The sequence below is a fragment of the Octodon degus genome, unplaced genomic scaffold (genome assembly GCF_000260255.1).
Source record: "Octodon degus isolate 3935 unplaced genomic scaffold, OctDeg1.0 scaffold00112, whole genome shotgun sequence".
Taxonomy (NCBI): Eukaryota; Metazoa; Chordata; class Mammalia; order Rodentia; family Octodontidae; genus Octodon; species Octodon degus.
In genome coordinates this window covers 4,549,810-4,560,973 of record NW_004524688.1, presented here as the reverse complement: position 1 = coordinate 4,560,973, position 11,164 = coordinate 4,549,810, and the positions used below count along the sequence as shown (strand labels likewise).

General features: G+C 45.5%; 1 pseudogene; it reads left to right on the top strand.

Moving 5' to 3' along the window:
* The first annotated feature begins 6,773 nt into the window (after positions 1-6,773).
* The window catches only part of LOC101588266, a 12,056-nt pseudogene continuing 7,665 nt past the window's right edge, over positions 6,774-11,164 (top strand).

Here is an 11,164-nt window from a genome sequence, read left to right as displayed (position 1 = left end):
CTCATCTAACACCTACTGTGCGCTGCGGCAGTAATGCTTGCAGCTTGAGGCGTGATAGCAAGACTAGAATGAATTTCTTTTTCATTCTTCACAATTTCTGGGGGAGATTTGTTTTTATTTTATGTAGAGCTTAGTAACTTCAGTGGTCAATATTTTTTCTTTCCTTATTAAATAGGGAACTTTCAACTTTTCGTGAAAGGAAGCACTTAACTTGCTTCTCTTTGACATATCCACATTGACAGAGCCACTACTCTCTATGCTCTCTATAAGTAAAATAAGAGAGATTAACCAGAAGCCATTGGCTATCATGACAAGGACCCTGAAACCTGAGACAGCTTCTAAGTGTATATGCAAGGCTGGTAGCATATACAGCATGGATACCCTGGTCAGGGGCAGGAGTCACATTCTATGGGAGTGAGCAGGACTCCATGAGATTTCATTGTGTTACCCAGAACAGCATACAACTTAAAATGTATGAATATTTTTTTTAAAAAATATAGTTAGTACAGGGTCTACAGGGTCTCACTATGTAGATGAGACTCATAGTGATCCCCTAATGTCTGAATTGTTTATCTCTAGAATTTTCTTGGACTGTAGTTGACTACAGAAGAAAAAAAATGCAGATAAGGAGGATGATCATATCTGGTGTGATACCAGCATACACACACACACACACACACACACACACACACACACACGGCTCTGGGTGGTTGAATTGTGTCTCCCCCCAAATCCATATATTGAAGTCCTAAAGTCTCCTTTGGAGAAAATATTAAATTAAACTAAGCCTGTGAGGGTAGATCTCATCCAATCTGACTGACTTCTCATAAGAAGAGAATATTTGGACACAAAGAGATGGCAGGGACTTGCCAACACAGGGAGAAGACCAGCGCTCAGGATGAAGTGAGCCATCTACAGCAAGGAGAAGCGGACCTTGTGGCTTTAAACCCAGACTTCCAGGCCCCAGAGCTGCAAAACCAAGTGCTGCTCCAGCCTCTCAGCCTGGCCCATTTCGCTGCGTCAGCCCAGGCAGACTCAGACACATGTAAGACTTTACATAAAAGTGTGACAGCCATCACTGGCATTGCAAATTTCGTTTTTACTGTGTTCATTTTCTCATTATCCTCCTGTGTGACTCCATCTTGCCCTTTCCTGCTGTTTGCACCCAGGTAGCCCATGCTATCACCTCATGCCGAGGCCTCGTTTTTGTGTACACACGTGGCAAGCACAGACATGTGCGTGTGAAGTGTGACACACTGAATGCTTAAATTTAAAAAAAAAAAAACTTTTTTTACAGTAGAAGTCATAGCGCCCTGAGTCTCCCTCCAAATAACGCCCCTCACTTCTACACACTTATCCCACTGTTCTTGCCACTTTCTGATGCAGTTCTTTAAGTCCTTTTTAGTGGCATCTTTACAAGGCATGATAAAAATATGGTACGAAAAGGAAGGAGACCAAGAGATGGATGGAGGAGGGACGAAGGGAAGGGAAAGTGGCTAAAAAAAAAAAAAAATGAATTCACATGTATTATGTTTGCGTGGCAATTCCCCACAAGGAATGTAAGCATGTGCTAAAATTTTAAGTAAATTTTAAAAAGTATGTTGGCTGCTGCAGCTGAGTGCTATCCAATGGAAAAGCAGGCTCTTGAAAACGTCAGGGTGTGCTCTCACCCACCAGATCTAACCCTGTGCATTCTGGCTCTTTCCTAAAGTCAAAATGACTGTAAGGTAAATGTTTTGAACTGATTCAGGACCAAGAGGCAGCTCAACCGAAGACACTCAGGCTGGGTGTGGTGGTGCACTCCTGTAATCCCAGCGTGTGGGAGGCTGAGGCAGGAGGATTGCTGTGAGTTTGAGGCCAGTCTAGGCTTCATAGTGAGCTCAAGGCCAGCCTGAACTACATAGTGACACCCTATCACAAAAGACAGAAACAAGACAAAGCAAAGCAAAATAAAACAAATAAAGTAGAATAAAATGAAACAAGACACTCTGGAAATAGGACTTTGAGAACTGCTTCAGAAAATGACAAGAATGACGGCATGAATGTGTTTGAAGTAAGGGGGAGCTTTTTTGAGGGGGATTAATTTAAATATCTGGGGAGATGGCTCAGTAGAATAAGCACTTCCCTGGCAAGTGCAAGGGCCTGAGTTCAATCTCTGGTTCTGCCAAAAGAAAAAAAAAGAAATTTAAACAGTCAGGGCTGGCGAGATAGCTTGGTGGACTAAGTGCCTGAGTTGGCAAGTTCAGGGACCAGGCTTCCATCCTCGGTCCTTCATGCCATGTTGGCCCCACCCCTGGGCCCACTGAGTTGGAGAACGAGTCCGGGCATGGTGGTGCAGGCCTGTAATCCAGTGCTGGGGAGGTAAAAACAGGAGGATCACTAGGAGTCTGAGCTGCCTAGTGAGACCCTGTACCAAACACATAGACACAAATAAATAAATAAATGTAAACATTCACTGAGGTCTTTGATCACACACGCACATGCACACACTAATAAGGATTTGGGGGCATTGCTGGTTTTTAAAAATCAATTTGATTGGTACATTTTAGCTAGGCGTGGTGAGCGCATTCATCACAGCGAACCTGCACCTGTACGTGCTGTGTCTTGATTCTGCTCTTCCTCCAATCCCTTCCCCTCTCTTCAACCCCTGTTCCCCTCCTTGTTTGAAAAATCTGTTTCCATTTTTGCCTTCTCTCTCTCTCTTTTTTTCTTTTCACTTCCTTTCTTTCCCCCTCCTCCCTCTATTGGAATATTTTCTTCCTACTTTCCAATATGTATTATATATTTTGGTCCTTATTTCTCCTTTTGGTTTCTCCTACCAGAGAATAAGATAGTTAAACACGTGCAACTGCTTTATTTCACTTAAGAGTATGGGCTCAAGGTGCATCCACTTACCTAGAAATGTCTCAAGGTGTCCTTCTTTAGGGGTCATCACTGTTCTACCTATTTTTCTTAAACATCTTGGTTTATGTTATCTTTTTGAAGCAACTTCAAACTTAGAGAAGAGCTGCAAATACAAAATGCCTGACTTAAATAAAAATCCGTTTTCATTTTGAGGATAAGCTGCTGACCCAACACCCCATTACCCCTAAACATTTTTGTGTTCATTTCCTGCACATAGGCTGGTGTCCCGAGCAGAAATGTCACAGAAATGATACCGGTTCTTTTCTCTAAATCCTGTTGTTAGTACAAGTTTTCCTTTAGTTACTGATATTTGCTTTAATTGTTTAGCTAAGGTGGTGCCTGCTGATTTTATTTTACAGCACAATTGCTCTTTCTTTCTTTGTAAATAATACCTAGTTTGTGGGAAAATTTTGATACTATGCAAATATCCTGATTTTTATCAAACTTTTCATTTACTCATTTATTTATATCATTATGAGCTCATAATTTTCTTCTGCATTCAATGGCTGATTTTCTTCTGTATTTAACTGTTTCTATCATTTATTTTGATACTCTCTGTGTTCTTTTATTTCTATCATTATTTGAATTTTTCTTGCCTTTATATTTAATTTTTTTGGGGTGGTGGGAGTAGAACCCAGGAACTCATGAATGCTAAGCACATACTTTTCCACTTAGCTATGCTCCTACCCCAACTTTTTTGCTCTTGGGAACAAGATTCATTGCTACAGTTTGGATATGGGTTAATGGTGCCTTCCAAGGAGTTATTGTAATTGAAGGGTTGGTCTCCAGGTTGGTACAATTGGAAGGTGGAAGAACATTTTAAGGTAGGGCCAAGTGGGGGGTCATTAGTCATTTGGCAGGGGGCTCTCAGAAGGAATTATGGAATCTCTCTCTCTCTGTAGCCATTCCGCACAATGTCTCAGACATGAAGTGGCAGCCCTGGGGGACCTTTGCCAGAACAGAGTAATGCCATGCCCTCGAACCTTCAAAACCATGATCTAAACAAAACTTTTTCTCTTCATAAAGTTAGCTACATCAGGTATTTCCTTGTAGTATCACCAAGACAATTTGCTTGTTTGTGCTTTCTGTGCGTCAGCCCCGGAATCCGCCATTTCTCTGAGGAGCCCGGTGTTCTGTACTGGGAAATAATATTTACAAGAGAAGATCTGGGGACTGGATGCCTGTTATGGTTTAGACCTAGAATGTCCTCCAAAGTCTCATGTGTTCCAAGAAGGTGCTTTGTGAAAATGGTCGGATTTCAGGGCCCTGTATTCATCAGTGAGCTAACCTACTGATGAATCCATTGTTATATATTCTGTTAGGAGACGAGGTGATTGAGAAAGTGGACCCAGTTCCAGTGTGAGTTCAATGTGCATGATAAACATAGACCCACGTGTGCATGTATTCTTAGGTATGCGTGTGTGTGTGCATGTGCACATGCATTTCAGTATTCCTTTACTCTGTCCACTAGGAGGGCCCCAGAGTAACAACCACCAGTCGTGGGAGCAAGGGGGGACATTATCTTAGTCTCTTTCCTCATTAGTGGGACAAAAAGTTCAACATCCACAACTTGAAGGGAGTAGGTGGGGTCACTTGGGGTGTGGCTGGAGATGTACCCACCCCTTCTCCTTTCTCCTCTCTCTGCTTCCTGGCTGCTATGACATGAGCCACTTTCCTCCACCCAGTGCCTTCTACTCTGAGGTTACTGCCTTGGAACCAGCCAGCCATGGGCTAAAACCTCTAAAAACTATGTGCCAAAACTAAATCTCTCCTCCTTTAAGTTGTGGATGTAGACGAAGATAATGCCCTCCCTGCTACTGGTGGTTGCTACTCTCAGGCCCTCCTAGTGGACAGAGTAAAGGAATACAGCAATGCATACACACATGTGCACACACATACGTACCTACAAACATACACCCATGTGGGTCTGTATTCATTATGCGTGTGGAATTCACACTGGAACTGGCTCCACTACCACAGTGGAGCATCCACTTACCACCACAGCGCCTCTACTACTTTTGGTATTTCCCTTGCCAGTACTTCCCACCCTAACAGTGAGGGACCTAACCTATCTCCTCACTTGACGAACCGCTTTGTATACAAGCCATCCCCTCTGCATCTCCACTTCTGTTCTGTGTGGCTGTCTCCTGCCCCAATCTGTAATCCCGTGAGCTGGACCCCTGAATTCCCATTCCTCACAGTTTTACCCCTCCCTCCACCCTCCCAAGCTCTGCACCCATGCTGGCTATCCTCTGAGCTCAGCCTTCTTAAACCATTCCCCAGGTTTCTTGTCCCATAGGAAGACCCTGCTTGAGCACTGTCCCTACCCTACTAGAACCCCGAGACCCCACCAGGCTTTCCATCTGGCAGGACTCTCCTCCCTCAGCATCAGACAACCCTTAATAGGCCCCTGTGGAAGCAAGTACCCCAGGATTCCTCAGCCTGTCACCCTCACTGGCCTCTTGTCATGTTTTCACCCTTCCCATCCAGCTAGGTTCCCCAAACATGGAAATCCTCATCCTGTTTGGGATCCTTCCCAGTGTCAATACCCACCTGCACGGCCCCTCCAATGGCTCTAGGCCTCTGCTCAGGAAAGGAGCTGAGGAAGAGGAAGAGTCACATCTTGCTAGTCTTACTTGGCAACACCTCAGGCAAACCTTTCCTAGTCATTTCACAGAGAAAACAACCCCCTTTCCCCAGTGTGGCTGTCATAGCAGATGTCTAGGTCCTATTTAGGGGCTCTTCCTTTGTTTTCAGTGTTTTGCTACAATAAATACCATTTTGTAGGGTCTTATGTATCAAATATATTTTTATTTTTTTTTTAAAGATAGCCAGAGGTGAGAGTACTGGATAAAAGTTACATGCTTTAATGATATCTGGCAATTCTATGATATCTTTTGATAAACCAAATGCCGCCTTCTTCTTCTTCTTCTTCTTCTTCTTCTTCTTCTTCTTCTTTTTTTTTGTGTGTGTGTGTGTGGTACCAGGGATTGAACTCAGGACCCTGAGCTTGCCAGGCAAGTGCTTATTCTACTGAGCTATCTCCCCAGTCCCCTGCCTGCTTCTTCATATGGGAAAACTGAGGCACCTCTTGAAAGGCATCTGATTCCCATAATAGCCATGGAGTTTCACAGCTTTTGGTAAGACTCAGAGGACACATGTGTCTAAGTCCAAAGATAATGGGGTCTTCGGGGCTGGTCAAATAGCTCAGCAGATTAAAGCACCTGCTTAGGCAGATGCAGCAGCTGGGCTTCGATTCCCTGCATGCCATGTCCACCCTACCCCCCGGGACATGCTGAGACTGTCATTGAGACTGGCTGTGGTGGTATGTACCTGTAATACCAGTACTTGGGAGGCTAAAAGCAGGAGGACTGCTACGAGTCCAATCTGTGTAGTGAGGCCCTGTACGCCCCGTAGACCCTTATTAAAATACAAAAAATAAAACAAATAAAATAAAACAAAGACAACAAGATCTTCTCTGCTACCCACTTTAGCCAGCAAAGCTTCCCTCTAATGCCTGTAGTACTCTATAGAGCACCGTATACCCCCACCCAACCTTCAGAATTCACCAGCTCTAACCTTCTTTCCCCAGCTCCTGTTCCCCAGACGGTGACTTGAATGGTGATTCTCCACTGGCCCCAACGGGGCCCAGGGCTGCCCAGTGTCTACAGGTCACAGGCCAGCAAACCACTGCTAGTGTTGCAGCATGCTCCAGGTGCTCAGAATGCCAGGACAAAGGCACCTTGAGGGGGTGGGTGGGGACACAGCCAGGACTTCCCAGATGGGTGACACATGGTCTCGCTCTTGAGAGACAGCTAGGTGCCAGCCTGGCAAGGGAGAGGGCAGGGAGTGTGCCAATGGGAACCGGTATGGGGTGTGGCTCATTCGGGAAGCCCACACCCCTCCCCCAGGCCCAGGTGCGCTACGTGCAACTCCACCTTCCCCGCCAGTTCCCGGGCTCCCCCACTCCAGCACACCCTTGCTTTTCTTTCCAGGTAAATCTGCTCTTAGAAACCCTCTTTGGGAGCTGCCGCTTAGCTTTTGCTCGCAGAACAAGGAATTCAGTGCCTGGCACTGTGTCGGTGGGCACCCTGTCCTGCTCTGTGCCCCAGCAGGAAGATTCCCCCCTCAGTATGTGATCCTCTGCTATGATGTATGCCCCCCTTGGGCTGTGACACTGGGTGAGGTCGTCACCGCTCTCACAGAGGCCCTTGCTGAGCACCGATCCCTGGAGCCTGGTGCTAGGAGACATGACCAGCATCTTCAGCTGTCCACAGATATCCCAGGCCCTGATCTCCAGAAACCCCTTCTGAGACTTCACCAGGAATGCAGATGCATGAGGAAGAGGAAGATTATGTCCTTGTTTTTTGTTTTTTTGAAAACTGTATTTAGTACAGGATCTACAGGGTCTCATTACACAGATCGGACTCGTAGCGATTCTCCTGTTTTCAGCCTCCCAAGCACTGGCGTTACAGGCACCAGTCACACCCAGTCTCAATCGCTGTCTCAGTGCTGGGGAAAGGGATGGGGGTGGGTGCTGGGCCCGCACGGCAGGCTGGCGATCAGACCTCGTCCCTGTGTTTTTGTATAACCAGTTGCTTTAGTCCGCTGCGCTATCTGGCTGGCCCTTATCATCTCCGTTTTTACTTTTTCCTAAACAATCGAATTTCTAGTTTTCTACCGAAAGGGCGGGCAGAGGTTCGGGGTTATCAGGACTGTGAGAACAGGTTTTCTCTGCTTTTCTCTTCCTGCCAAGGTGGGATGCCATGGTGGTGAGCTGAGGAATGCCAGAGCCAGGGAGCTCGCCATCTGCTATTTGGCCCCCGACAGCTGGGAGGTGGGCCTCACGGACTGTAACGGGCTCTGGAGAGCTAGCACTGCTCCGGATGAGGAGGCCTCGTGGACAAGCCACTGCTGGCCCTGTGGGTGCGAGAGCCCCCGGGCCCTGTGGCAGTGGCTGCACTTCCTGCGTCTCTGCTGCCTCTCACCATGCAGAACACAGCTGCCTCGACAGCCAGCGCCCCGCCTGTGGCGCAGGACACACAATCATCGCCAGCATTTCTGAGGGCTTTCCTTTTAAAGATGTACTTGTTGCATCATTAAAGTTGATTTCCAAAGGCCGCTCCTTTGGTTAATATTATGCAGTTTACACAAGAGTTGTATTTTATCTCAAATTGAAACACCACAAATAAAATTTACTTTTAGGGGAAGTGATATATTAAGGAAGAGGATGTTTTACTAAGAGGTTCATAGTGGGTAGGAGGGAACGTGCTCTGAAGTAAGTGCACGGGCCTGCTCTAAAATTAGGTCCCTGGAGTTCTTCGTAGTCTATCCACGGGAAGATAATAGTCTGCAAAGGGGAGTGGGGGTAACGCCTATAATCTGGCCAAGGACCTGCCCCAGGAACCGTCTTGCTCAGAGGATTTTGATCAATTCTGGGCACAGTCTACTTCTAGGAAGTTCTTACTGAAGGTGCCAGTCTCTGCGAAGGCCCACAGTCTGAGAGCTAAGTGGGGCTGGGTAAGGTTCCGCAGCCGCACAGCAGGGTTATGTTGGCACACTCAGTCAGCGGAAGTTCTCTGGAACTATGACAAGAGGACTGGGCAGCCAGTGTTACCTCCCCAGCAGGAAAAGGCCAATGACAGGGAGCTGGCTCTTGCTCTTCCCTGAAGCACTTTTTTTTTTTTTAATTCTTTCTTTCTTTCTTGCTTGCTTGCTTGCTTGCTTGCTTGCTTGCTTGCTTTCAGTATTCAGGATTGAACCCAGGTCGTTTGCACTGAGCTCCACTTTCTAGCCATTTTAAAAAAAGAATGTTATTTTAAGGCAAGATGTTGCTAATTTGGTAAATTTCCCAGATGGGTACAAATGTGTAATCAATCCTCCTGCCTCAGCCTCTCAGAATGCAGGGATTAAAGATTTGTACCATCATTTGAATCATAATACCCAGCTCCGAATTGACTTTTTGACCTTGGGCAAACCACTTCTCTTCAAGGATGCCTTGAGTCCTAAATGTTCTGCCTTGGTAGAACATTTGGTGGCCATTAGAGCTTTGTGTAGAGAAAGCTTTTGTTCATGAAAAAAAGAGGAACAAATTTAATACAGTACACACTATCTGGTACAAGTTGGTCCCGTTTTTCTCACTAGTGTTATTGTATTATAATCACTTAGATTAACTGCCTGGAACAAGGTGGGTCAAATCTGGGAAGGCCATGAATGGCTGTGCCGTCACCTGAGTTGGAAGCTAGGAGGAGCTTGGCCTGGAAGAGGAAAGATGTTCCAGGAAGGGAGGAGTCGGCTTATCTGGAGCCTGAGATCTCAATGCTTGGAATGGAGAGTGGCCCTAGGGAAGGGCGGGGGATTATGGTTATATCGAGGTTTCCATTGATTGCTGGGTAGGTAATGTGTAGGCTTCTTGGAAAGTAGCATAGTAGACGCAGATAAGAAGTCCACCTATCAACTTGTTCCCGTTGACTGGGCTTCATGGTCCAGGAAAATAAATGTTAAAATAGCAGAACTGACACTGAGTGGCCAGCGAGATAATAAAAAACAATAAACAGATCAACGTAGTAACAAAAGAAATCATCTTCTACTGCTCTGGTCTTTAAAAAAAAAAAAAAAAAAAAAAAAAAAAAAAAAAAAAAAAAAAGCATGGATACCAGAAATTAAAAGAAACATATCAAAAGTTAGAACAGAAGAAGTTAAGCTTTCTAAAAATATAATGATGTTGTTCTCCTAGCTCTCCCAGTGTTCGCATAAATCAGCAAAGGGTTTCACACACCAACACCATGACCTGAACACCCCACATTATAAGGAGGGAAATTGAAGTCTCAGAATCACAAGATTCCTGGGTTCTTTAGTTTACCAAACACTTTAGGGAGGACTTTGGCAATAAGGGATTTGTCTTGCTCTGCATTGTGGTGTGATGGAAAGTGGTCACAAAAGGCAGTGGCGTGGTAGCAAGAGGCTTTTACTTCATGCTTTGGTGTTCCTCTCAATGCTATAAGCTCTAAACTCTTCGGAACTCAAAACTTCCTCTCTTTTCTTTTTTAAGACCAGAGCAGTAGAAGATGATTTCTTTTGTTACTGCTTTGATCTGTTTACAGTTTTTTAAAAACTCTATTGAAGCTGTTGAGGGTGAGTGGCTCTGGTCTGCCTCCTGGTTTAGCAGATGAGTCCTGCAAGCCCAGGGAGATCTTTCCTGATTTATTTCATTTTGGTTCCTGGCACAGAACACAGCCAGGTGCAGCCTTAAAAGATCTGAAAGCCTGGGCTAGCCACCAGGGTTGAAGAATGAGATCAAAGTGATAAAAATGAGTAAGTAGTAGGACTAAAGATAAGGAGACACATATCTGATTGGAATCTTTTCATACAAACACTTGTAGTGAAAACATGTTTAATCAGGGATAAAATTATTTGAACAGCACAGTGGTAACTGTGGAAGAAATCTAAAGTGAACTTCCGCAAGTATTCACGTGCCATATTCTGACTTTGCAACAGGCTTGACCCGTGCTTTAGGAAGCCCAGATGCTGCCTGACTCCCTTCCTCCTTGCCTGCTTGCCTGCTGTGCACATCCTGCTGGAGAGGAGGAAGGGTCAGCTGGGCAGGGTGACTCACCCAAAGGCCAGGCTGGAGTGGTGCCTGCACACGGGGCCTGCCAGCCTGCACAGGGGCCCGTTCTCCAGGGCAAAAGGCAGACGGGTTGTTCTGGGCTCCTCTAAAGATTGTCAGTGATCATGCCACGTGCTGCCCTATCTTTAAAATAGAAATTAAAAACTGCAACCATAGCCAGATGCAGTGGCATACATCTGCACTCTCAGCTACTCAGGATGCTGAGGCTGGAAGGCCACACATTTAAGGCTAGCCTGGGCAACTTAGAAAGATCCTGTCTCAAAATTAAAAAAAAAAAAAAAAAAAGTGAGGGTGAGGGTGGTAGAGATGTAGTCCAGTGGTAAAGTGCCCCTGGTTTTACCCCATGGCAAACAAACAAAAAACAAAAGCAATCATGCCCTGTGCTTAGAGACCTACACATCCAGAATTTTATCATTTGAGCCTTATAGTGTTCTGATAAAGTTGAGGGAATATTAGTTTCTGTCACTGTGACATAATACCTGAGAATAAAAACTGGAAGAAGGAGAAGAAGAAGGAAGAAGAGAAAGAAAAGGAGGAGGAGGAAGAGTAGGAGGAAGAGGAGGAGAAGAATAAGGAGGAGGAAGAGGAGGAGAAGAAGGAGGAGGAGGAAGAGGAGAAGAAGGAGGAGGA